Here is a 26,679-nt window from a genome sequence, read left to right as displayed (position 1 = left end):
AAACGAACTGTCCTACTTGGATGTCCTCCGTCAGTCCTTCCCGTAAGGACCCCTTACCACGCAGCAGTATTCCAGAAGTGGTCGGACAAGCGAAGTGTACGCAATTTTTTTAGTGATTTGTTTCATCTTTTGTGTGTTCTGTCAATAAAAGGTTGTCTCTGGGTAGCTCACCCAGAAGATTTTGTATGTGATCGTTCCAACTTAAGTTCTTCATAATTGTAATCCCTAAGTATTAAGTCAAAGTGACGGCCTTTAGATCTGTGTGATTTATCTTGCAACTCGAACTTAACTAATTCCTTTCAGTACCCATGTGGATGACCTCACACTTTATATTGTTTAGAACCAATTGCTAATTTTCGCATCATAGAGGTATCTTGACTAAATCATTTAGCAACTGGTTTTGATCTGCTGATGACTTTATTAGAGAGTAAACGACAGCATCGTCCGCTAATAACCTCAGAGAACAGTTCACATTGTCATCTAAATATTTTATGAACATTAAGAACAGCAGAAATCCTAAAACACTTCCTTGGGGAACGCCAGGTATCACTTCTGTTTTGTTCGACTACTTTCCGGCAATGCTGGTACAATCTGTGACCTTTCTGGCACGAGTTCAGCAGCGCAACTAAAATGATACTCCATAGGCACTTACACTGATTAGAAGCCGCTTCTGAGGAAAGGTGGGAAGAGCCTCCTGGAAATCTAGAAGTACGGACTCAACGTGTTATCATCTGTCGGTACCACCAATTACTTCGTGTTTCACAAGAAACATATTTTTTGAATCCGTGCTGACTATGTGTCAATACATCGTTTTCTTCGAGGTAATAACTTTCGAACACTGTATATGTTCCAAAATCATACTGCAAATTGATGTCAGTGATACGGGTCTGTAAATTCAGCACATTACTCATATTTACTTTCTTCTGTATTGGCGTGGCCTGTGCAACCTTCCAGTCTTCAGGTGTGAATCTTCCGTAGAGCGAGCAATTATATATGACTGCTATGTACGAAGATGTACACAAGTATACTCTGAGAGGAACATAACTGGCATAGATTCTGAATCGGAGGACATACCTTCATTAAGTGACTTCATTTGGTTGGCTACACAGAGGACATCTGGTTCTAATTTCTCGTGTCTGCAGCTCATCTTGATTCGAATTCTGGAAATCTAGTTTGTCTTTTGGTGGAAGAAATTCGGAAAACCATGCTTAGTAACTCAGTTGTAGAGACACTCTCATCGATAATATTACAATTTCTATCGGACAGTGTAGGTATATCATTCAATTTCTAACATTCTGCGTGGTGTCTGTTTGTTCTATATCGTGTCTCCCTACCACTTTCGCGCAACGAAGCACTGAGCGTTTTTTTAGGGAATTGACTAGTTTGAACCTGGGACCTGTTACTGGCAAGGAGACGCCAGACCACACATGACATGTAGAATTCAGAACAGTTCAGTGAGACTAGCGATGATATAACCAAAGGGGTTCAAGGCTTTTCTATTTTTAGTTAGCTGGTAAAATAACATCGAAAAAGCAGTTAAGTTTACCACTGGAAATTTTATTCTACTCACAAAACATTGTTTATAAATTGCACTATTGATAAAAGGAGATGTTTTAATACAGGATGGTTAAAACCAACTGCGTTCAACAAAAATGTGAACGAATATTCCCACAATGAGTTTCCAAGTTCTGCAATGGATCGAAGGATGACCTATGCCATATCACATCTATAATCTAGGTTTAAATTAAGTTGCACAAAAGAGAAAACTATCAAAATTGCCTACAGTGACTCTCAATTATCTTTAATTACTTATCTAACTTGTCGTAAATTACAGTGGCAGATGTGGCTTCTCAATAACTATATAACAGAAAATTCATCGTGTTTCAGATTTTTTCTTCAAGTGGCAAATGTGAACACCATGAGCTTTAATTGACGATCGACACTAGTATTACGCAAAAAGGGGGTGTAACAGACGAGACTTCTGCAGTTCTGAGTGAAGCTTTATGCGCTGTTATGCGGCATCGAGTGCGTTCATTAACTTGTCGGTGTTCGTCAAGGGGCGGCGGGCAGCACAGCTCCGTTCACCTCGCTGTCTGGGAAGCAACTCCTCTTCCAACTTCTCCTTACTTCAGTTTACCGAAGTTGGTTTTAAAAACTATCTGGCTGTGTTTTCACCTGACCAATCAGGGTCTCAATGTTAACGTTAAGCTCCTCTACAAAAATTCTATCTATCCAATGTGAAACGTTATACTTTTCGTGGTGGGGCAATGGTTTTAAAGTTTGCAACGTAACAGAGACGCGAAATTCTCACACTAAGGCTCTAGCTTTTAATAGGGCTGGGCGGGGGGGGGGGGGGGGGGGGGGTGGTCCTAACGGTTAGATGGCGACGTGGGTGTCTGTCCCTTATCGTAGGGCCTTCTAACTTAACACTGTTCTGCTCTCGGCTTCTGTTCTCGTTTTTCCCCGCGGAACTGCGTCTGTCACAGTGGTAAGGTATGACATGCATTTAGGCATTCTTGTGTTAGTCTGTGGTATTCCATTTGCTCACTTGTTACTCGTATTACTTTAGTTAATTTAATGTCACGATTTATTCGGAGCTACGTGACATACTACTGGATTTGTTTATCATGTCAGGGTTTTCATGGAAGGTGTTGGATTTGCCTGACACCTTACAAATTAGTTCAGTTTGGTTGCTGTTGTGTACTCCGAGAACCGAAAAATTCTGGATTTCTTGGATATCTTGTCGCTGTCTGTAAATATGCATCTTGGGAACAGTAACCTCATATTTTCTACAAGGTATCGCTGGAAAGCTGGTGTGATACGCATGTCGCATAGAAGCATTGCTCAGAAACCCCTTGAGGAACTTAAGTCAAGTTTTTTTGTGAATGATTTATTATTTGTGTAATTCATATAAAAATTCTGTGGAGATTATGTACCCCTAATGACCATAGTGGTGGGGGTTAGAGTCCATGACACATAAAAATGTTCAGTATTGATCTGTACTCATACTGAATTCATAGATTTTTGGGACGCAAAACTCGTTGATAACAGCCTCGATTATTTTTCTGTGGTAGGGGGAGGACAGGGGGGAAGGGGGGGGGGGGGAGAGGTGTTGAAAAGACAGTAACACCATGTCTCGATTCACCGCCAGTTGGCCCAATTGAAGGAAAGTAATGTTGACTTCGGTGCTTGTGTTGACATGCGACTCATTGCTCTACAGTACTAGCACATCAGTACGTAGCGTCAACGGGTTAGTGTTCATCACGAACGTGGTTTTGCAGTCAGTGCAATGTTTACAAATGCGGAGTTGGCAGACGCCAATTTGATGTATGGATTAGCACGGGGCAATAGAGGTGGCGCGGTACGTTTGTATCGAGACAGATTTCCAGAACTAAGGTGTCCCGACAGGAAGACTTTCGAAGCGTCTTAGGGAGCACGGAACATTCCAGCCTATGACTCGCGACTGGGGAAGATCTAGAACGACGAGGACACCTGAAATGGACGAGGCAATTCTACATCTACATGACTACTCTGCAATTCACATTTAAGTGCTTGGCAGAGGGTTCATCGAACCACAATCATACTATCTCTCTACTATTCCACTCCCGAACAGCGAGCGGGAAAAACGAACACCTAAACCTTTCTGTTCGAGCTCTGATTTCTCTTATTTTATTTTGATGATCATTCCTACCTATGTAGGTTGGGCTCAACAAAATATTTTCGCATTCGGAAGAGAAAGTTGGTGACTGAAATTTCGTAAAAAGGTCTCGCCGCGACGAAAAACGTCTATGCTGTAATGACTTCCATCCCAACTCGTGTATCATATCTGCCACACTCTCTCCCCTATAACGCGATAATACAAAACGAGCTGCCCTTCTTTGCACCCTCTCGATGTCCTCCGTCAATCCCACCTGGTAAGGATCCCACACCGCGCAGCAATATTCTAACAGAGGACGAACGAGTGTAGTGTAAGCTATCTCTTTAGTGGACTTGTTGCATCTTCTAAGTGTCCTGCCAATGAAACGCAACCTTTGGCTCGCCTTCCCGACAATATTATCTATGTGGTCCTTCCAACTGAAGTTGTTTGTAATTTTAACACCCAGGTACTTAGTTGAATTGACAGCCTTGAGAATTGTACTATTTATCGAGTAATCGAATTCCAACGGATTTCTTTTGGAACTCATGTGGATCATCTCACACTTTTCGTTATTTAGCGTCAACTGCCACCTGACACACCATACAGCAATCTTTTCTAAATCGCTTTGCAGCTGATACTGGTCTTCGGATGACCTTACTAGACGGTAAATTACAGCATCATCTGCGAACAACCTAAGAGAACTGCTCAGATTGTCACCCAGGTCATTTATATAGATCAGGAACAGTAGAGGTCCCAGGACGCTTCCCTGGGGAACACCTGATATCACTTCAGTTTTACTCGATGATTTGCCGTCTATTACTACGAACTGCGACCTTCCTGACAGGAAATCACGAATCCAGTCGCACAACTGAGACGATACCCCATAGCTCCGCAGCTTGATTAGAAGTCGCTTGTGAGGAACGGTGTCAAAAGCTTTCCGGAAATCTAGAAATACGGAATCAACTTGAGATCCCCTGTCGATAGCGGCCATTACTTCGTGCGAATAAAGAGCTAGCTGCGTTGCACAAGAGCGATGTTTTCTGAAGCCATGCTGATTACGTGTCAATAGATCGTTCCCTTCGAGGTGATTCATAATGTTTGAATACAGTATATGCTCCAAAACCCTACTGCAAACCGACGTCAATGATATAGGTCTGTAGTTAAATGGATTACTCCTACTACCCTTCTTGAACACTGGTGCGACCTGCGCAATTTTCCAATCTGTAGGTACAGATCTATCGGTGAGCGAGCGGTTGTATATGAGTGCTAAGTAGGGAGCTATAGTATCAGCGTAATCTGAAAGGAACCTAATCGGTATACAATCTGGACCTGAAGACTTGCCCGTATCAAGCGATTTGAGTTGCTTCGCAACCCCTAAGGTATCTACTTCTAAGAAACTCATGCTAGCAGATGTTCGTGTTTCAAATTCTGGAATATTCCATTCGTCTTCCCTGGTGAAGGAATTTCGGAAAACTGCGTTCAATAACTCCGCTTTAGCGGCGCAGTCGTCGATAACAGTACCATCGGCACTGCGCAGCGAAGGTATTGACTGCGTCTTGCCGCTTGTGTACTTTACATACGACCAGAATTTCTTCGGATTTTCTACCAAATTTCGAGACAATGTTTCGTTGTGGAACCTATTAAAGGCATCTCGCATCGAAGTACGTGCCAAATTTCGCGCGTCTGTAAATTTTAGCCCATCTTCAGGATTTCGCGTTCTTCTGAACTTCGCATGCTTTTTCCGTTGCCTCTGCAACAGCGTTCGGACCTTTTTTGTGTACCACGGGGGATCCGTTCCATCTCTTACCAATTTATGAGGTATGAATATCTCAATTGCTGTTGCTACTATATCTTTGAATTTGAGCCACATCTCGTCTACATTCGCATAGTCAGTTCGGAAGGAATGGAAATTGTCTTTTAGGAAGGCTTCTAGTGGTACTTTATCCGCTTTTTTAAATAAAATTATTTTGCGTTTGTTTCTGATGGATTTGGAAGAAATGGTATTGAGCCTAGCTACAATGACCTTGTGATCACTAATCCCTGTATCAGTCATGATGCTCTCTATCAGCTCTGGATTGTTTGTGGCCAAGAGGTCAAGTGTGTTTTCGCAACCATTTACAATTCGCGTGGGTTCGTGGACTAACTGCTCTAAATAATTTTCGGAGAATGCATTTAGGACAATCTCGGAAGACGTTTTGTGCCTACCACCGGTTTTGAACAAGTATTTTTGCCAACATACCGAGGGTAGGTTGAAGTCCCCACCAACTATAACCGTGCAGTTGACAATAACCCTAATGTCAGCATCAGAGAAGTTGCTGCTGTACAAGGTAACGTTCACCACGTCACTGTATGGAGAGTGCTACGGGAGAACCAGTTGTTTCCGTACCATTTACAGCGTGTGCAGGCACTATCAGCAGCTGATTGGCCTCCACGGGTACACTTCTGCGAATGGTTCATCTAACAATGTGTCAATCCTCATTTCAGTGCAAATGTTCTCTTTACGGATGAGGCTTCATTCCAAAGTGATCAAATTGTAAATTTTCACAATCAACATGTGTGGGCTGACGAGAATCCGCACGCAATTGTGCAATCCCGTCATCAACACAGATTTTCTGTGAACGTTTGGGCAGGCATTGTTGGTGATGTCTTGATTGGGCCCAGTGTTCTTGCACCTACGTTCAATGGAGCACGTTATCATGATTTCATACGGGATACACTACCTGTGCTGCTAGCACATGTGCCTTTACAAGTACGACACAACATGTGGTTCATGCACGATGGAGCTCCTGCACATTTCAGTCGAAGTGTTCGTACGCTTCTCAACAACAGATTCGGTGACCGATGGATTGGTAGAGGCGGACCAATTCCATGGTCTCCACGCTCTCCTGACCTCAACCCTCTTGACTTTTTATTTATGGGAACATTTGAAAGCTCTTGTCTACGCAACCCCGGTACCAAATGTCGAGACTCTTTGTGCTCGTATTGTGGATGGCTGTGATACAATACGCCATTCTCCAGGGCTGTATCACCGCATCAGGGATTCTATGCGACGGAGGGTGGATGCATGTATCCTCGCTAACGGAGGACATTTTGAACATTTCCCGTAACAAAGTGTTTGAAGTCACGCTAGTACGTTCTGTTGCTGTGTGTTTCCATTTCATGATTAATGTGATTTGAAGAGAAGTAATAAAATGAGCTCTAACATGGAAAGTAAGTGTTTCCGGACACATGTCCACATAACATATTTTCTTTCTTTGTGTGTGAGGAATGTTTCCTGAAAGTTTTTGTAATACCCTGTATATAGATGACTGTGCCTATAAACGCTTTACATAGACAGCAAGTAACAAACCGTTTTAGTGTGAAGCCCAGTCCGTCTCTTATTTGTGTCGTTCAGTGCGTTAACCAGATAGCTGAGAGTCAATACCTCAGCGGGGCATTTATTTTTTCCGTCTATCCCGCGGCCAAAGGTCATACCAAGCCACTGAATACCACAGATACCTTTAACGTCGCCTCTAGAGCCGCATAGCGTACAATAGCGGTTGTCACATTCATATGAAGTGTATATACTACTGAAATGTATGTGGCATGCGTACGCAGGATAAGCAGGTGATGTGACATAGCTATCGCTATTTCTTTGCTTAGCTCGTCGACGTCTTTTGGCAGGCTTTGAATTCCGCTCTCCAAAATATACGTTTTTCTGTACTGTTGGGTTGAGTGAACCGTCATCTGTTGCTCTGTCTGCAGCCCTACGTTCGAACCTCGTCGTACGCTGCAGCGCCACACCTCACAGTGTTTAGTCGCGGACTGATGAAGCGGACTGATGAAGCGGCGATCCGGCCCATTGAACAATCGACAGCTAGGGATACTGCCACTAGCTATTGCTCGCGTACTCCGAATGTTCTATACAGTCCCTGGGAGATTCTTCAGCAAAAGATCTGTCTTTTCACGGAAAAGGAACAACATTCATATGCCTATTGTGGTGGACTCGACAACCACTTTCTTATTGGCAGAAGGTATTATACAGAATGGGAAAAGACCTACATGGAGTAAAGTGTTGCTCCTTACGACAGCAATACAGAACTTGTAAAATATTAACTAGCAAATGGAGAATATTTGGCGTATATCATGAGCTTTTTGCACTTCCAACATCCACATTTCAAGAGAGCTAATTAATCATTACTGAAGATGGACGTAAAAAATGGGGAAACATGCAGCGTAATTAGTGTGTAGCGCTCTATCGACGACGGTATCATTGCAGACGGAATACAATGAAGTGCTGTCTGAAAGAAGCGGCATAAATATTAACCTGAGCCTTTAAAATGGTGTAGAGATGGGCAACTTCCTTCAGGTGTTCAGAAATGTTAAATCGTGAGCTTCAAAAAACGACAGACATGAGATGAAATCTACATCTACATACACAATCCGCAGCCTTACGTGCGGTGCGTGACGGAGGGTACTCTATACCACTACCAGTTATCTCCTTTCCTGTTCCGCTCGCAAACTGAGCGAGGGAAGAACGACTGTCCGTATGCCTACATTCCAGTTTCCCTCACCTTCGTGGTGCTTACGCAAAATGTAGTTTGGTGGCAGTAGACTCGTTCTGCTGTCAGCTTCAAATGCCGGTTCCAAAATTTTCTCAATAGCGTTCGTTGAAAAGAATTTCATCTTCCCTCCAGGGATTCCCCGTTCCCAAAGCATTTCTGTAATACTTGCGTGTTGTTCGAAGCCACCGATAACAAATGTAACAACCGCCTCTGAAGTGCTTCGATGTCTTCTTTCAGTGCGATTTGGCGGGGATACGAAACACTCCAGCCGTTCTCAAGAGTGGGTCGCACTCCTTTACAGTTGAACCGCACTTTGCTAAAATTCTCCCAATAAATCGAAGTCGACCGTTCACTTTCACTATCACAATCCTCATATGCTTGTTCCATTTCCTATCGCTTTGCAACTTCCAGGAACTCACATAACTGAACTGCTGGATGCTGTTTGGTCCATGTTGACATGCTGTAATTCGCCTTCCTAACGCAACCCACACGTGCTCGATGGGCTTTAAATCGGGGAAACGGGTAGACCGCTTCATTCGACGAATATCCCCTCGTTCCGTGAGTTCCTCCACTTGAGCCTTCCGACGCTGTCATCCATAAAAACGAAGTTAGTGCTTAATGCACCCCAGAAAAACGCACATGAGGAAGAAGGAGAGTGTCACAGTAAGGTTGGCTTGTGAGTGGACCAAGCTCAAAGATTTGGGCGTTCACCTAGACCACCAAAACAACCATGTTCGACAGTTTTCCTGGGTGCATTACGTGCTCCAATCTCTCGTCATATGAGGGTTCGTCCTGCGTAATTGGCCAGGTTAAATATTTGAGTGCTGTGTGCTATGTCTGTCACTTCATGTTCGCCTACGCCTGATCAGCAAAGGTAGAAGAATAAACTTACCTGAAGACATGGAAATTCATTCTCACAGACGTCCATCTCCAAATACATCCTAAATTGTCAAACGGAGTTAGCCAACAAATTTTTCTAAGTAACGTCCACACAATAAGGACAGCTCTGATAAAACATAATACTAATAATAAATATAAGAACTGTATCCAGTGTGAGGCTAAATTAACACCTCTATATCACATACGTCTGTAATTCTGTCTTCATTCATTGTAAATATCACTCCAACAGTGAGTAAAATATGATTACTAATCTTCTTATATGAAATGTATTGTATTATTTTTGCAGTGTTCATTATAGTTTATTAAACTAGTAACTGCTGCACTTATTGAATGACAATATTCATAATAAGCAATTTCAATTTTTCTGCTGGAGATTTAAAACAAAAACAGTAAATGTGTACACACAACTGACTTCAGCAGTACCATCAGAATGGCCAAGGAAAATGTAACTTTGACCATAGAAATAATTTTCCGATGTAAACGAAGATGTCGGTTGGTAACATGGCAGATGCTGCGCTGTTTACGTGCAACATACGAATTAAAAAGAATGAAAAAGGTATTGTGCCGCGATTATAAATGCAGTAATTGAAGCAACAACATTCGGAGTAGAAAGTAAGTACATGTAGCGAGTACTGGCTTGTCAGGCCAGCTGGAGCATTCAAACTGAAAATGGTTCTAGTAGCTCTAAGGACTATGGGACATAACATCTGAAGTCATCAGTCTCCTAGACTTAGAACTAGCTAAACCTATTTAACCTAAGGACATCCCACGCATCCATGCCCGAGGCAGGATTCGAACCTGCGACCGCAGCAGCAGCGCGGTTCCGGACTGAAGCGCCTAGAAACCGCTCGGTCACAGCGGCCGGCCATTGAGACTAAGTTGATGATTTTAACTACGTGCTAACGGAACACTGAAATGTGTATTACGCCAACTGAAGATGAAAAATAAGTCAGGTGCTGCCCTCAAAATGTGTCATTGCCCGTGGACTTGGTTAGGTACTGGATTACTATGTTGGAGTACATTACTGCCGCGTAAAACGCCTTCGTCTTGTATCCCTTGGACATTATCATTCTGCATTTGTTCTGTTTTTGTCCGTAGTGGACTCTGACTCGGTACAGACAGTTTACTATGTCACTTTTTGTACTGTGACTGTACTAAATAAATTTGTGTGTTAGTCGATTTCAGTACCGAATGCTCCACCTGTGAAGTTAACGATGTCATTTGCCGCCACAAACAAGATTCGCTCTGCAGGAAATGCTGCGTTGTCCGTGAAAGAGGCAGAAAACAATTTGGTGTCCCCTGGCGGTACAAGGAGACACTCGAGTAGAAATCTTGCTGAGTCCGCCCGCATGAGAACATCGAAGCAATCATAGGGATTTCACCCTCCAGTCTGTAGGAGACTCGTTACTGAGATGAACGCTTTGAACTGAGTAGGGCGGTAATGGTTTGAGGAAGGAGGAGAAGCAAGACAGAGAGGTAGGATTCCCAAAATAACAGCAACGAGCCATTTAACTACACCGGAAGACGTATTCTAGACGGTACACAAAAATTAGGTCTATAGATACCAGCTACAACACATGCGAACAATAACAGGCTATGTTTTAGATGTTCGGCTTATTATTTTCGGAAAGACACAAACTGAAACAATAGCTACATCTATTGACTTGCAACGGGTCGAGCTAAAAATTTTAAAATCGTTGGGGGAAATAGCAATCAAATTCGAGTTCGTTTGTAGAATTTATGTCTCTGGAAAATATCATAGACATAATCCCGAAGGCAGCAAAAGCAGATAAGTACGAGATCTATCGCACAATCAGCTTAACATATCATATATCCAACTGGCTTACAAAAATAAAACGCAGAAGAATCGAAAAGAAAACTGAGGCTGTGTAAGAGATCAACAGTTTCGTTTTAGGAAAGGTAAAGGCACGAGAAAGGCAGATCTGATGTTCACTTGATGGTGAAAGAAAGACATAAGACAAATCAAGACACACGTTCATTAGTTCTGTCGATGTAGAAAAAGCTTTAGATAATGTAAAATGACCCAAAAAGTTAAAAATTCTCAGGAAAATAGGTATGAACTATAGATGACGGGAGGTAATGTACAAAATGTAGAAGAAGCAAGAGAGAAAAATAAAAATGGAAGGCCAACAATTCGACTGGAATGTAGTCTTTCACAACTACTAGTCTGTCTACACTTCAAACAAGAAATTGTGCAAATAAAATGTAGATCCAAGAGTGAAATGAAAAATTCTTGGCGATTGGCTCTCTATATTGCTATACGAGTATAATACCAAAGCTCTAGAACAGTATCAGATCGATTTAACTCACATTTTTATGCGATATTCTAATCTGCACTCACACAGACATGGGCTACATATTTTTAATATACACAATACATAAATGTACATATAATGAATAAAAAAGAAACATTGTTTCCGATCATCTCGAAAAGTTCTTGACCGACTTACTTCAATTTTTTACATGAAGTTTATTAGCTTTCTGACGGGAATATGATATATAACCCTTTAATAAATACGGTATATACATATATATGTAATACATAATGGGAAAATCTTGTTAGGAAAAATCTCGGAAATTTCTCGAACAATTTACTTCAGATTTTTACACATTACTGTAATACACATTTGGATGAAAATAGGTTATATACATTTTAATATATATGATACAGAAACATAGTTAGCAAAATTCTTGAAACGTGTTAGACGAGAGTACACAATATTCTAGTAAACATTTGGACAGACATTGGTTATATATTTTTTTTTAATGTATGTCGTATAGAAATCTGTATATAATATATACTGGTGAAACGATTTTAGCAAAACTCTTGAGATGTTCTTGACCTATTTATTTAAAATGTTTGCTTGAACAGTAATAAACATCCAGGTGGACATAGACTACACACACACACACATACACACACACACACACACACACACACACACATACACATATACGCGCGCTCACTCTTCCTTGACCTGAAACCACCCGCCAGAATTAACTATATAACCACCACAGCTCATTTATCTCTCCCTTATCAAACTTGTTTTTGGTAGGAAACCGTAACCTATAGGAAAGCGTTCAGCCATGTCCACATTTTTTGGGCTATCTTGAACAAATTCACAAACAGCCTTAAAAATATCCTAACTTTTTACTACGTTCCAAATAGTTTCTATGCTGTTCCTGAAATAACTTATTTTTGCTTGAAAATGCTCATAGTGGTAAAACACTGTACTCATATTCGAAGATTTTGATTTTCTGAGAGTTCTCTAAACCCACCTAAATCGCTTAAGGTGGAGCCTGAGATGTTTCATTTAAAGGGCACAGCCGATTTACTTCCTTATCCGTCCCCAATTCCAGCTTGTACTGCGCCTCTAATCACCTCGTCGTCCACAGAAAAACCGTATATTTTGATTCTGTGATGATTTCGCTTAAAAATTTACTGTTAAGTTTGTAACACGAATTAATCCTAAATTCCTCTAATAAGGAAACGTCACCAACTTGACCTCATATTTTAAGAAGAAAAATCATGCTTTCAAGATTTCAGCCCCAACAATCGATCTCACTCGAGAAATTTCTGGCCGTAATTATGACAGTACGTTGCTATTATTTTCCGAAACTACAGCATTCAAACAGTCGCTTCCATGAGCTGTTTGTCACTCTCTACGCCCCGCTGCAAGCACCTAATGTTTGTGAACGAACCACCATAGAGTGGACTTTTGTGAATTACTGTTTTCACATTGTTAACATGCTTTGTCTGTTATGTCAAGGTGCACGATTTCTAACATGTAGGTGGTGCCAAAGATCTCTTTGTTTTGAACATTTTTTGTGGTGGTTCGAAAATGGAGTGTGAATGAATGAAACGAAGTAGTGTGCCATTAAAGAAGTAGGGTTGCGCTGTTCAATCACTCTCATTACTGTGGTGTATTATTTTCTTTGGCTTTTAAAGCTAGCTCTGTTAAAGTGAAGTACGAGGCATTTTCAGAATGTAGGTATACTGTGACATTAAAAGCGTGTGGTTTTTTGTTTTTTTTAGAGTTAGCAACATTGAGTGGTAGAGGGGAATCCCCCGACCAAAGCCTGCATCGCTTCTCAGGAGCACGGTTGTATGTAAACTCATAGTGTCCAGTTGCGTGAAAGATGTCGGTAAGGAATTACATCCAGTGTGAACTATATTCTGTGATCCTCTTCCTTCTCGCGGAAGGACTAACACCAATCGAAAATTTTTCACGAATCAAAATAGTTTACGGTGTAGGTGATATGAACAAAACCAGGTTGTTTAAGTGATATAGAGAGTTTAGTGGAGACAGATAAAATGTTCATGACGAACAGAAGAGTAGAAGGCCTTCCATTTTGACTAATGAACTAGTGCGAAAATTCGAGGAAATTGCAGAAAGATATGTTTATTAATGTGTCCATAAGCCATTCCGTCAGCTTCAGATACAGTGTCTCTGAAGCTGATGGAATGGCTTTTGGCACACTGAGTTCTCTGACATGTCCACATGGTGTTACATTAATTATGTTAATTAATTACATTAATTCGCCAATTGCAACGACGTTTTCCTGCCTTCAATAACTACGTCCTAAACCAATGTCTTACGAAGCTTATGTGGTGTAAGATTCGCCAGTCCAATGATCTGGGTGCAGAATGAGTGGAAGTATAACACATAGAATAATAGTCTACTTTATTACAATACAGGTATGAAGATTAATTCAACTTGTACAGTTCATTTCAACAGGAATGTTCTGAATGTTTACAACTGTCTCTGAGTGGCTCTAAGGACTATGGAACTTAACATCTGAGGTCATCCGTCCCCTAGAACTTAGAACAACTTAAACCTAACTAACCTAAGGACATCACATACATCCATGCCCGAGGGAGGATTCGAACCTGCGACCGTAGCAGACGTGCGGTTCCGGACTGCGCGCCTAGAACCGCTAGACCACCGCGACCGGCAGACCGACGATTGACAGAGGATGAAATTTCTGCTGCGTTTCCACAACTCTTCAGAACTCTCTTATACGAGACACTCGCAGAAACGCTGGGATACCGGAAACAAGATGGGTCCCAAAGCAACTGACAGAGCGGCACAAGAAAACGCGACTTGAATTGGAGGGTGAGGATTTTCTGAGCTCTATTGAAGAGGTGAAACGGGGGCGGGTCATTACTAGCCTGACTCTAGAAGACGGTCGTCGACGTGCCGTCACACCAGTTCCCCATCTATCAAAAAGTTCAAAACCACAATTTGGGCAAAACAAATAAAAACATGGTCTCAGTGTTTCGGGAGGGAAAGGGAATCATTTTGGACGAATTACTGTCTCACGGGAAGATCATGAATGGACAACGATATTGTGAAACTTATAAAGAAGCATTTGAAACAAATGGATGGGAATGTTCACAAGAGGAGCATGTTTGTTGTACGACAACGCTCAGCCTTACCCATCAAGAGATTTTTGATCCCCCCCCTCCCCCTTCGTACTCCCCTGATTTGGCGACTGTAGATTATCATCCCAAGGCACATATCAGTGCAATTTCATTTTCAACCAACTAGCAAGAGTAGCAAAAAAGGTTCTAAAGTGGGGGAAGTAGCTGGCTGGAGAGTTGATCGAAGAGGTCTTAAATAAGCTTGTTCCACGGCTCACCATATGCATTGAACGGGATGGCGATTATGTGGAATTTGTCAACAAGTGTATCAACTTTCCTGAAACAGATTTTTCTAAAAAATTATCAAAAACTTGTACAAGAATCGTGTACACTTACTTTCTGAACATGCCTCGCATATTTTCAGAATATGTTTTGTTTAGCATAATTAAATTATTTCACAATAATTATGCCTTCGCTTAGGTTTATTCCGTTTGATTTTGATGCGTTTATATAGCTGGAGAACATCAGTAGGAGAAGGTTTTTTGAATAATATTGAACATAGGAAACAAATAAAGTAATGTCATTAGCTTCGAGTGGAAATTGATTAAATAAATGGAGAAAGTTGAAAATTTGTGCCAACCCGGGACTCGAACCGTGTCTCCTGCCTAACAGGGAGATACGCTGCCTAATGATTCGTACGGACACACCCTGTAAGACCCAAATACTGAGCTCACCCACACACTACTGATGTAATGCCCCCTGTGCATTATCCTCAGGACTTGCAGCGTTTGGTCGATTCCCGTAAGAGTTCGAGAGTGGTGCGCATCCGCACTGAATTGGTCAGTGGGTCGTTCTCGTCTTAATTACGTTCCTTTGGACATGTCTGAAAGATCGAACATCACATATATATGACATGGAACATACATCTCCATGATGTTCACGCGTTACGCGTACTTACATTACTTACTGTCCTTCGCGTAGAATAACGTGTTCTCGAACAAGATTTCAAAACACGTAGCGCAGACGCTGCCCCTCAGCCCCGCTCTTCGCTCGGCAACAACATCCCCCGTTCAGCACTTCGCGCTCGGGCGTTCAAGAGCTGCAGCGGGGCGGAGCGAGTGTAACACCCCACTGGATTTTGCGTATGTTCGCCCCGACAAGCAACTTACAGAGAAATTGGGAGTGGAACTGTACGCAAAAAGGGATAACGCTAGATTTAAATGTTGCCCTGACACCCCTAATTAATCTGCGGTGGTAGTGTTGACTATAAATCACACCTATTTTCACTTCAAAACATGAACGATCACGAACACTTAGAGTGTTCAATGATATCAGACACATACACAAAAATAAAATAAAGCAAAAAGATGAATTCAGGATCAGCTACTGAAAGTAGGGGCTCTACTGAATCACAATAATTTTATTATAACCTTCAGATCAATACTGAATAAAACCCAACAAACAATTTACAAATCATCCTAATAACTCGCATTGGCAGTGAACTGTGTTAAAAAATCGACCCAAAAAGCGATCTCTTATAACTTGGCTGACCGACTGACATCGCTACAAAACGTAAAATACGAAGAACCACTACACCCCAAAGTACAGTGCAACCTCTGAGGAAACAGCAATTGCATGTGATCCAACTATTTAACGTTGCTCCTAACACAGGCCGAAGCGGCAGCGATCTCACCGTAATATTCCTGTTGTAGCGGCGGTCTCCGACGGCGACGGGGCGGCTGTGCGGTTGGCGTGTGTCGTTTCCTACACTATTCAGACAACAGACCGCTGTCTGTAAACTTCTCTGTTTGCAACGATCTTCCCGGCAGGAAAGAGCTGGCACGGGTAACATCTTCTCAGAACGAAACACCAAGACGGGAGACGGCTAACGTCCTCTCAGTACAAGAGCCCAGAACGGAAGACCTCTGACGAGAGTCGAGCAAGATCGCTCTTCACCTCTGTTTTCTCACCTCAACTTTTACCGAGCGAATCACATCACTAGAAGCTCTAGTGCCAGTGCCGACCAATGTACAGCCGGGGAACAGAACTCTTTTCCACAATTCTTCCCTTTCTACAAAATTTCACAAGTAAACTCTGCCCACGCCGGCTGGGAAGAACCACAGCTGTGGGCAATAACACGTTTACTGGAATTTTTCTCCTAAGGGACCACTCGAGATTTTTCCGGCAAGATTCCCCATCGTAGAATCTTGCATTGAAAGTTTTTGTTATTCGGAATTCCTGGCCTGCCCCACTTGAGTTACTCGAAGGCATAAAATTAGTGGGACATAGGCAAGAGAACACACAGGAAAGCCCGTCCAGCTATCCATGCTCTGTTTTGGTAAACACTTGAACACCTGCAGCCGCGCGTCCCTCAGATGCTGGCGGCCGCTGTGGCCTCTCTAAACGGGTTACAGAACTTCCACAGTTCACTATTCATACCGTCAGGCTGTGGCCTTCGGCGGCTAGCCGGTGAGGTGGACGAGTTCTGTCTCGCTTGCTAAATCTTATAATAACAAAATCGTGGAATTCTCGCTGTATTACCTAGCCAGCGTGCCGATGTGTTTCCTAGACCGTAATTTAGAGAATTACTCCGACAAAACCTAAAGTGTCACGTTAAATGGTCTCATGTAAGGTGCAAGGCCGTTGCCACCTTACACGAGTGACAGAAAGTTAATAAACCATACATTCAGAACTTCAGAGCTGCGTACTATCACAATTATGGCCCAAAATTTTCGGGCGGCATGTAAGTCCCTTAATGTTTGTTCTCCACGATTTACTCATTTGAGAACATTGACTTTATGGGCGTTTAGGACAACTCGCTTCAAACTAGGCTGCCTGTATCTGTGTCATAGAATAATATTTTTCATTCACGGCGGAGGGGAGGGGGGGAGGGTGCGTAGATCCTTCTGGAATGAATTTCGCAACTTCATCACGAAGTCCTCAGCTCCGTCGTAGCTTTGGCCAAAATGTTTACTCACGTCTAGACCCTACCCTTCTTTAAATCACATTAGCCAGTGCTCGAGTGCTAATGCAGATTGATTATTTAGCCGGCAAAGGAGATAAATCATTTGCATGGCTCTACCCCTGAACGATTTCCTAAACTAACTTTGATTATTTTAACATAGAAAAGTACTTCATTTTATTAATCGATTTTAGTGATTCTTCCATTTTTATTTTCTTTTTAACTATTTCTCGTTTTTCTCCATATTCTCTGGGACCCAGAGTCACTGACCCCTTTGCCCGAGCCTAGTTCAGCCCCAGCGATGGACGTCAGTCCCGCAGTACATGCGGGAATGGAAGATCTCACACCATGAACGCCCTGATGCTACCAAACTGGAACTCCAGTATTGCCTTGCTTGTGGGACTCATTTACTTTACAGAAAAAGGCACCCCTCCAAATGTCGAACGGTGTGAATACGTTATGGATACTTGGTGTGTCTAGCGTTCCTGGGACTTTCCATGTGGAGATCGTAACACAGCACGCCCAAAGGACGTGCGCTTGCAGCTTATCGCCATCTTTCTGAATTTAAGAAATGGCGTGTCATTCGCCTGTGGAATACAGAAGCATCGTAGTGAGATCTCGCACAGAAGACAGTCCGCCGCGGTTCATTGGCTGCGTAGCGAGCGACGGTAAGATGGACTCGGATCAACATTGTGGTAAGACAAGTAGGTATAGGCCGTTCCGGAAGAACTATATCGGAAAAACAAAAAACAGCCAGTGCAGATCGCAATTGGTGTTTTTTTCTGGTAACCTGTTTCATCATATATTGACCATCTGCAAACCGATATGGACCTATGAAATGAAATAACTAGGCCAGAAATAATACAGCTGTTTCCTTACACACAGTCCATCCACATTAATGTGACAACCACCTTTGTTCGGCGTTAAAGTACAATAACGACTCACAGACGGCAGTTGACAGCACTAGCGGCAATAGCGTGTCGGTGGAACGCGGAAAACAATGCAGGCGTTGTCGTAATGCGGAAACGGAACGGGCCAAGAGTAGAAGCAGCATAGTGTGCATGGCAAAACGGCGCTATCCAAAATATGCAGCACGGGCAGTAGTTGACAGGGGTGAACGACGGCTGCGAAGATGTGTACGGGCGAATAACCGTGAACCAGGAAGTTCCCAACGAAGCCTGTGCAACGACCGTTCAGCAAATGTTGCTGCACATATGCACTCGTGCTCGCCGCTGTTCATCGGTGAGAAACACTGGCAGTTGTGCACGCCGTACAGCACGCAACTGGACGTCCATTGAGTGGCGACAGGTGGCGTCTTTAGATAATTCACATTTTATGTTTCAGAGGCGCGAAACATCTAAAAGAAAATACCCTGCAACAATCGACGGAAGAGTCCAGGGCGGAGGAGGGAGCGTTGTGGTTTGGGGAATGGTTTTATAACATTCCCTGGGTGATCTCGTCATTCTGGAAGGCACAACGGATCAACATAAGTATGCGTCTAACCTTGGGGACCACGTCCATCCATACGAGCAGTTTGTTTTTCCTCGCCACGACGGCATATTCTAGCAGGACAATGCAGCGTGTTATGCAGTCCGCAGTGTACGTGCGTGGTTTGAAGAGAACCAGGATGAGTTTAAACCAACCCTCCGAATTTAAACCCAATCGAGAATCTGTGGGACCACCTCGATCGGGCTTTTCGCGCCATGGATCTTCAACAGAGAAACAAAGCGCAGCTGGCCAAGGTACTGTAGTCGGCATGGCTCCACATTCCTGTCGATACCTTTCAGAACCTCACTGACTCTCTTCCTGCACATCTCGCAGCGGTCCACAGCCCAAAAGGCGGTTATACAAGCTTTTGATATTAATGTGATTGGTGTATGACGATCAATGAGCAACGTAGCTACAAAATAAAAATACATTGTGCATATGACCACTGGTGATGAGAAGACGCGAAGCACCGCGCCGTTGTATGTGCTAAGAGGAACCTGTCGTCAACTGCTGACTAGCGTAGGGAAGCTGTCGTTTTTAGGGAGACTGCTGTGGCCATGGACCTGTGCGTGATCAGTTAAACAACCAATATTATTAAGCCACAAAATATAGCGTGTGCACAATTATAGAAGCTTCATATAGTAAGTGTGTAAGATGCCAACATTAGATATCATAAAAAACATTCAAAATACGTTTAAAATAATTGAAAAGTCGTAAGTAGAGACTACAACGCGATAATTCCCTCCGTGATTACATCAAACTATTAAATCGTGCCAAAGACTATAGAGTAGGCACTGCAAAGGCAGACGCAAATATGTGTAGACTAGGTTTCCGATGATTACAAAGGGAACTGACGCTTGTTAAGTCTGCCCTCGAGCGATAATATACCCCCGCCAGTTAACGAAACAAGTTCCGCTACATACTCACGGGTTTGTTGTAAGACATTTTTGTGTGCTCATAAGGAAAGTGAAATACACTCCTGGAAATTGAAATAAGAACACCGTGAATTCATTGTCCCAGGAAGGGGAAACTTTATTGACACATTCCTGGGGTCAGATACATCACATGATCACACTGACCACAGGCACATAGACACAGGCAACAGAGCATGCACAATGTCGGCACTAGTACAGTGTATATCCACCTTCGCAGCAATGCAGGCTGCTATTCTCCCATGGAGATGATCGTAGAGATGCTGGATGTAGTCCTGTGGAACGGCTTGCCATGCCATTTCCACCTGGCGCCTCAGTTGGACCAGCGTTCGTGCTAGACGTGCAGACCGCGTGAGACGACGCTTCATCCAGTCCCAAACATGCTCAATGGGGGACAGATACGGAGATCTTGCTGGCCAGGGTAGTTGACTTACACCTTCTAGAGCACGTTGGGTGGCACTGGATACATGCGGACGTGCATTGTCCTGTTGGAACAGCAAGTTCCCTTGCCGGTCTGGGAATGGTAGAACGATGGTTTCGTTGACGGTTTGGATGTACCGTGCACTATTCAGTGTCCCCTCGACGATCACCAGAGGTGTACGGCCAGTGTAGGAGATCTCTCCCCACACCATGATGCCGGGTGTTGGCCCTGTGTGCCTCGGTCGTATGCAGTCCTGATTGTGGCGCTCACCTGCACGGCACCAAACACGCATACGACCATCATTGGCACCAAGGCAGAAGCTAATCTCATCGCTGAAGACGACACGTCTCCATTCGTCCCTCCATTCACGCCTGTCGCGACACCACTGGAGGCGGGCTGCACGATGTTGGGGCGTGAGCGGAAGACGGCCTAACGGTGTGCGGGACCGTAGCCCAGATTCATGGAGACGGTTGCGAATGGTCCTCGCCGATACCCCAGGAGCAACAGTGTCCCTAATTTGCTGGGAAGTGGCGGTGCGGTCCCCTACGGCACTGCGTAGGATCCTACGGTCTTGGCGTGCATCCGTGCGTCGCTGCGGTCCGGTCCCAGGTCGACGGGCACGTGCACCTTCCGCCGACCACTGGCGACAACATCGATGTACTGTGGAGACCTCACGCCCCACGTGTTGAGCAATTCGGCGGTACGTCCACCCGGCCTCCCGCATGCCCACTATACGCCCTCGCTCAAAGTCCGTCAACTGCACATACGGTTCACGTCCACGCTGTCGCGGCATGGTACCAATGTTAAAGACTGCGATGGAGCTCCGTATGCCACGGCAAACTGGCTGACACTGACGGCGGCGGTGCACAAATGCTGCGCAGCTAGCGCCATTCGACGGCCAACACCGCGGTTCCTGGTGTGTCCGCTGTGCCGTGCGTGTAATCATTGCTCGTACAGCCCTCTCGCAGTGTCCGGAGCAAGTATGGTGGGTCTGACACACCGGTGTCAATGTGTTCTTTTTTCCATTTCCATGAGTGTATTTATAAATAAGGATTAATATCTGAACAGTTTAAAAAAAAAACAACAAAAATTTAAAAAGTATTTAGGAAAAGGAACAGAACTAGTTTTAGTTAATAATTAAAATGTATCAGTAGCTCACAAAAATAGATCAGGATTCTAAGAAATGAGGGAGCAGAGCACTGTTATTTGTTTTAGACTACATAAGAGTGTCCTATTCGTAAAAAATAAAAACTCAGTAAGAACTACTGCATAAAAATATATATTAAATCCATGTTATCGGAACTCGAATAAACACAAAAGGATATAAATTAAGTTTAAACCAGAAGACTAGTAAAAACATTATAATATATCAACAAATAAATCGTAAAACGTTTCTCTGTAAAATTTACTTGTCCGTTGAGAATGCTTTGGAGCCAATTTTTTGCCTCCACTTAAAAATGCATGTAATACAAAAAGATCGTAGTATTGTTAGACTGATACTGACAAACAGATGGACGTGAAAAGGTGAAATCTGGGCAGAGGTTAGAGGTGGAGCGTAACCACGAACCATCGGGATCAGTTTACTGGAAGGCAGGTAGAGACCTCGAATTGCCATGACGCGTTTACCGCTGACGCCATACCACAAGAAATAGAAACAGAGACAACTGGAAAATTTAGTTGCAATCTGTGCTGTTCAACGATGACTTCCGCTGCTTGTGAAGGCCATACGGACGCCAAAGTGGCCGCAAGGTCACAGTTGTTGTTGAGAAGTGAAATTCATGAACTCCTGAAATGATGGTGTGAGGAGCTACTGGATATCGTAGTATCAATCATTTGATAACTATTGAATGGAGGCTGAATGCTCGCCGCGGATTGATAGAATAGTAAACCCTTTTGTCGTATCCTTATGACAGGGATACAAGTTCCAGCAAGGTAATGAAAGACCTCCGCAATGGAGTTCACATCACAAATGCCATAAGAAATGCACAGATCCTTAACTGTGCCACACGGACCAATGATTTGTCACCCGTAGAGCATGTATGAGAAGCGATGGGAAGGAACATATACTCTCACTCCGGCCCCTAACAAGCACACTTCATGAATGGACACAGCGCGTGTTTCAGGTGTGGCAAGAAATTCCTCAAGATGGTATTCTGAGTTGTTTGCTTCCATGTCACAACGAATACAAAAGTGTATTCATGCCTATTAGAGTCATGTCTCATCAGTGACGACGATAGACATCAGTTCGCATTCCTGTCGCCGCAGGCCGGTTATATGTCGCACTTTGCAAGGGGCGATAGGTCCGTTTAAGGTGCCGTATTTTGCAAAGGCACACTGAATTACAACCACGCATTTTTTTTTTTTCGATTTCTTCAGAGTGCGAGGAAAATCCCACAACGATTGTTCAAATACAGCTGATAGACACAGGCATCAAGTCCGCGATCTTCGGCACTCTTTGTCCGTACTATGTTGCGGCACTGGCGGGGGCCGGTACCGTGCTTAACACTCAGTCTCTTAAATATCCTCCGATCAGATTCTCTTGATCCATCGCTCAATGTGGCACCTATTTCTCCATTATTGTACCACGTCACCAATTGTTTCATAGAACTCAGTTACGTTCGGGCCAATCTTCCAGTCACCCGTCATGACCGTACAAAAGATTATTATAGTTTGTTTATGCTGTCCAACCCTTGCGACTCCATGGTGCTACAGCATGTGTGGATGCGCCCTTTTTACAGTCGTCCGCGTCCGCACTCTGGTATGTTTTAGTCTGTGGCAAATTTCAGACTAATAGTCGACTCTGACGCATAAGACTGGTCACCTCCTCACTCTGCCCTGACTGTCAACTCTAAGACACTGAAGAGCACCATCTTACGTGCCCCCTCAAACGAAAGGTTTGGCCCCTCATGCAATGGACCGTAGCCTTTTACCTCCGTGCCCCGCCATCGACGGTAACCTCAGATTTCTTGTTGTTACCGCAGACATTTCACTACCCTCTTGCTAAGCGCCATACACTCATCTGGTTTCGAGGACAGACTTTAGAATATATCTTTCTAACATTCTGCGTGATGTCTGTTTGTTCTAAGTCGTGTCTCCCTACCATTTTCGCGCAACGATGCTCTGAGCTTGTTTTTATTAGGGAATTGACTAGTTTGAACCTGGGACCTAATACTGGTAAGGAGACGCCAGACCACTCATGACATGCTGAGTTCAGAAGAGTTCATTGAGACTAACGATAATATAATCAAATACTTAATGATTTCAGCGTCAGCTCCACTGCACTCTCTGTAAAAGAATCTTAATACTAACTAAATTTAGTGGAAGGGTTTCAAGGCTTTCCTATTTTTAGTTAGCTTTTAAAATAACGTCGAAAAATTAGTTAAGTTTACCACTGGAATTTTTATTCTACTCACAAAACATTGTTCATAAATTGCACTATAGATAAAAGAAAATATTTTAATACAGGATGATAAAAACCAACTGCGTTCAACAAAAATTTGAACTAATATTCCCAGAATGGGTTTCCAAGTTCTATAATGGATCGAAGGATGACCTATGCCATATAACATCTATAATCTAGATTTAAGTTAAGTTTCATAAAAGAGAAAACTATCAAAATGATCTACAGTGACCCTCAATTATCTTTAATTACTTATTTAACTTGTCGTAAATTCCAGTGGCTGATGTGGCTTCTCAGTAATTATGTAACAGAAAAATCATGACGTTTCAGATTTTAACTTCTAGTAGCAAATGTGTATACCACGAAGTTTAATTGACGATCAACACTAGTATTAAGTAAAAAGGGGACGTGACAGATGAGACTTCTGCAGTTCCAACAAGCCTTATGGCGGCATCGCGTGCATTTGTAAGTAGGATGTTTAGGTTTTTTTATTGGTGACGCTGCCGCCACGTAGCGTTCTGTATAAAAATCACTGGCTGTGCCGTGTGCAGTCTGTGGCTGGTTTGCATTGTTCTCTGCCATTGTAGTGATGGGCAGCGGCAGCTGGATGCTAACAGCGCGTAGCGTTGCGCAGTTGGAGGCGAGCCGCCAGCAGTGGTGGATGAGAGGAGAGAAATGGCGGAGTTTTGAAATTTGTAAGAATTGGTGTCATGAACTGCTATATATATTATGACTAGTGAGGTAAATACATTGTTTGTTCTCTATTAAAATCTTTCATTTGCTAACTATGCCTATCAGTAGTTAGTGCCTTCAGTAGTTGGAATCTTTTATTTAGCTGGCAGTAGTGGCGCTCGCTGTATTGCAGTAGCTTGAGTAACGAAGATTTTTGTGAGGTAAGTGATTTGTGAAACGTATAGGTTAATGTTAGTCAGGGCCATTCTTTCGTAGGGATTTTCGGAAGTCAGATTGCGTTGCGCTAAAAATATTGTGTGTCAGTTTAAGCACAGTCTTGTAATAATTTTTCAAAGGGGACGTTTCATATGTCGACCCTTAGCCAAGGATACCTCACTGGAATCTTCTGATTTTTTTCTAGTAGTTTGTGTAATTAATGTAGATTTTGTTTATTGCTAGCGCGTAATTGTAGAGAGAATCTCCTTTGTAGTTGTAGTCTTTCATTGTTGTACAGTACAACAGTTGTGGCATGCATGTAGAGTTGCACCAAGTATTTCGCAGCTGCGCTTGCAATTGACTAGATATTATTTTCAGTGCTACATTAATGTGTTCTCTTATTTTTCTTTTTAAATTGTGGTTTTCTGTGTTGTTGTGTGAAATATTGTGACAAAAATGGCGTGTGACAAACGTAACACTAGGCTCCAAAGTAAACTGAGAAATAATATTGACGACGAGCGTAGCTTACCAGCACCACTGTGTAATGAATTAACAGACATTCTAAGTAGTAATTTGGTAACTATGCATAGGGAAATGGAGCGGGCGTCAAATAATGGTGTAGACAGTGAAACAGGTAGTGAACAGGGAAGCATTATCGATCGATCGGTCGGCAACAGCTCGCCTCAGGAATCTGGGATGACAGGACACAACCTTGCAAATTTCAAAACTCCGCCATCTCTCTCCCCACGTCCACCACTGCTGGCGGCTCACCTCCAACTGCGCAACGCTACGCGCTGTTAGCATCCAGCTGCCGCTGCCCAACACTACAATGGCAGACAACAATGCAAACCAGCCACAGACTGCACACGGCACAGCCAGTGATTTTTATACAGAGCGCTACGTGGCCAGCGTTACCAATAAAAAAACCTAAACAGCCTACTTACACATTCATTACCTTGTTGGTGTTTAGGCAGCGTCGGGCGGCGGCGGGCGGCGCAGCTCCACGCATCTCGCCGTCTCGGAAGCAACTCCCACCTAACTTCTCCTTACTACAATTTAGCGAAGTTGTTTTTTTTTTTAAAAAAAAGGTATGTGACTGTGTTTTCAACTGACCTATCAGGGTCTCAATGTTAACCTTAAGCTCCGCCTACAAAAATTCTGTGTATCCAATGAGAAACGTTTTGCTTTTAGTGGTGGGCCAATGATTTAAACGTTTGAAACGTAACAGGGACGCATATAGCCTCACGCTAAAACTTTCAGCTGGTGTGGTCCTTTTAGTGTTATTGTAAGATCTATACTGTTCTTCTGGCGGGCTCTATCTTTTAACATGGACTGGGGGGTGATCTTGGCGGCTAACGGCCTCCTACCCTACACGACTCTGCTCTTAGCTTCTGTTCTCCTTTCTCCCCTTGAAACTACGTCTGTTTCACTGTGGGAAAGTATGATATACATTTAGGCGTCCTTGTCTTAGTCTGTGGTATTCCATTGGCTCACTCGTTGATCGTATTACTTTGGTTAATTTAATGTCAGGATTTATTCGGAGCTATGTGACATACTGCCGGATTTGCTATCGTGTCAGGGTTTTCATGGAAGGTGTCGGATTTGCCTGGCACCTTACATCTTTCAGAGTAGTCCGCATACAGTCCTTGACTTCTGGTACAAAGTTGTGACCGCGCATAGCACCCTCACCCGAAAACCATCTTGCCAACAAACTTTTGCCGGTTATCTTGACCCCCCCCCCTCAAAGTTGGGGTGTGCCATGCCAACCCATCACATGATGCAACACCCTTATCCACGTTCTCATGCATCGACAAAAAACAAAAAAAAAAAAAACAGAAAAAAGGAAGAAGACAGAATAGGTTATATTTTGTTGTATTTAATGTTTATCTAATATTTTTGTTTAACTAACAATCTTTTGTATACGTTTAAATGGTACCTTGATGAACTGTTGCATTATATATTGAAAGGTCTCTGTTGGATTCCTTTCATGTTAATTTCTTAAATCTGTTGTCATTCACGGCATAAATTGCTCTTCTAAATTTACTGTGGTGTTTCTGACTACCTGGTAGGAGACTGAGTAGTGGAACGTGTTACTTTCACATATAAACAAGAACTATCTGT

Source organism: Schistocerca gregaria, chromosome 6, assembly GCF_023897955.1.
Source record: "Schistocerca gregaria isolate iqSchGreg1 chromosome 6, iqSchGreg1.2, whole genome shotgun sequence".
Lineage (NCBI taxonomy): Eukaryota > Metazoa > Arthropoda > Insecta > Orthoptera > Acrididae > Schistocerca > Schistocerca gregaria.
Note: the sequence above shows the minus strand (reverse complement) of the source record.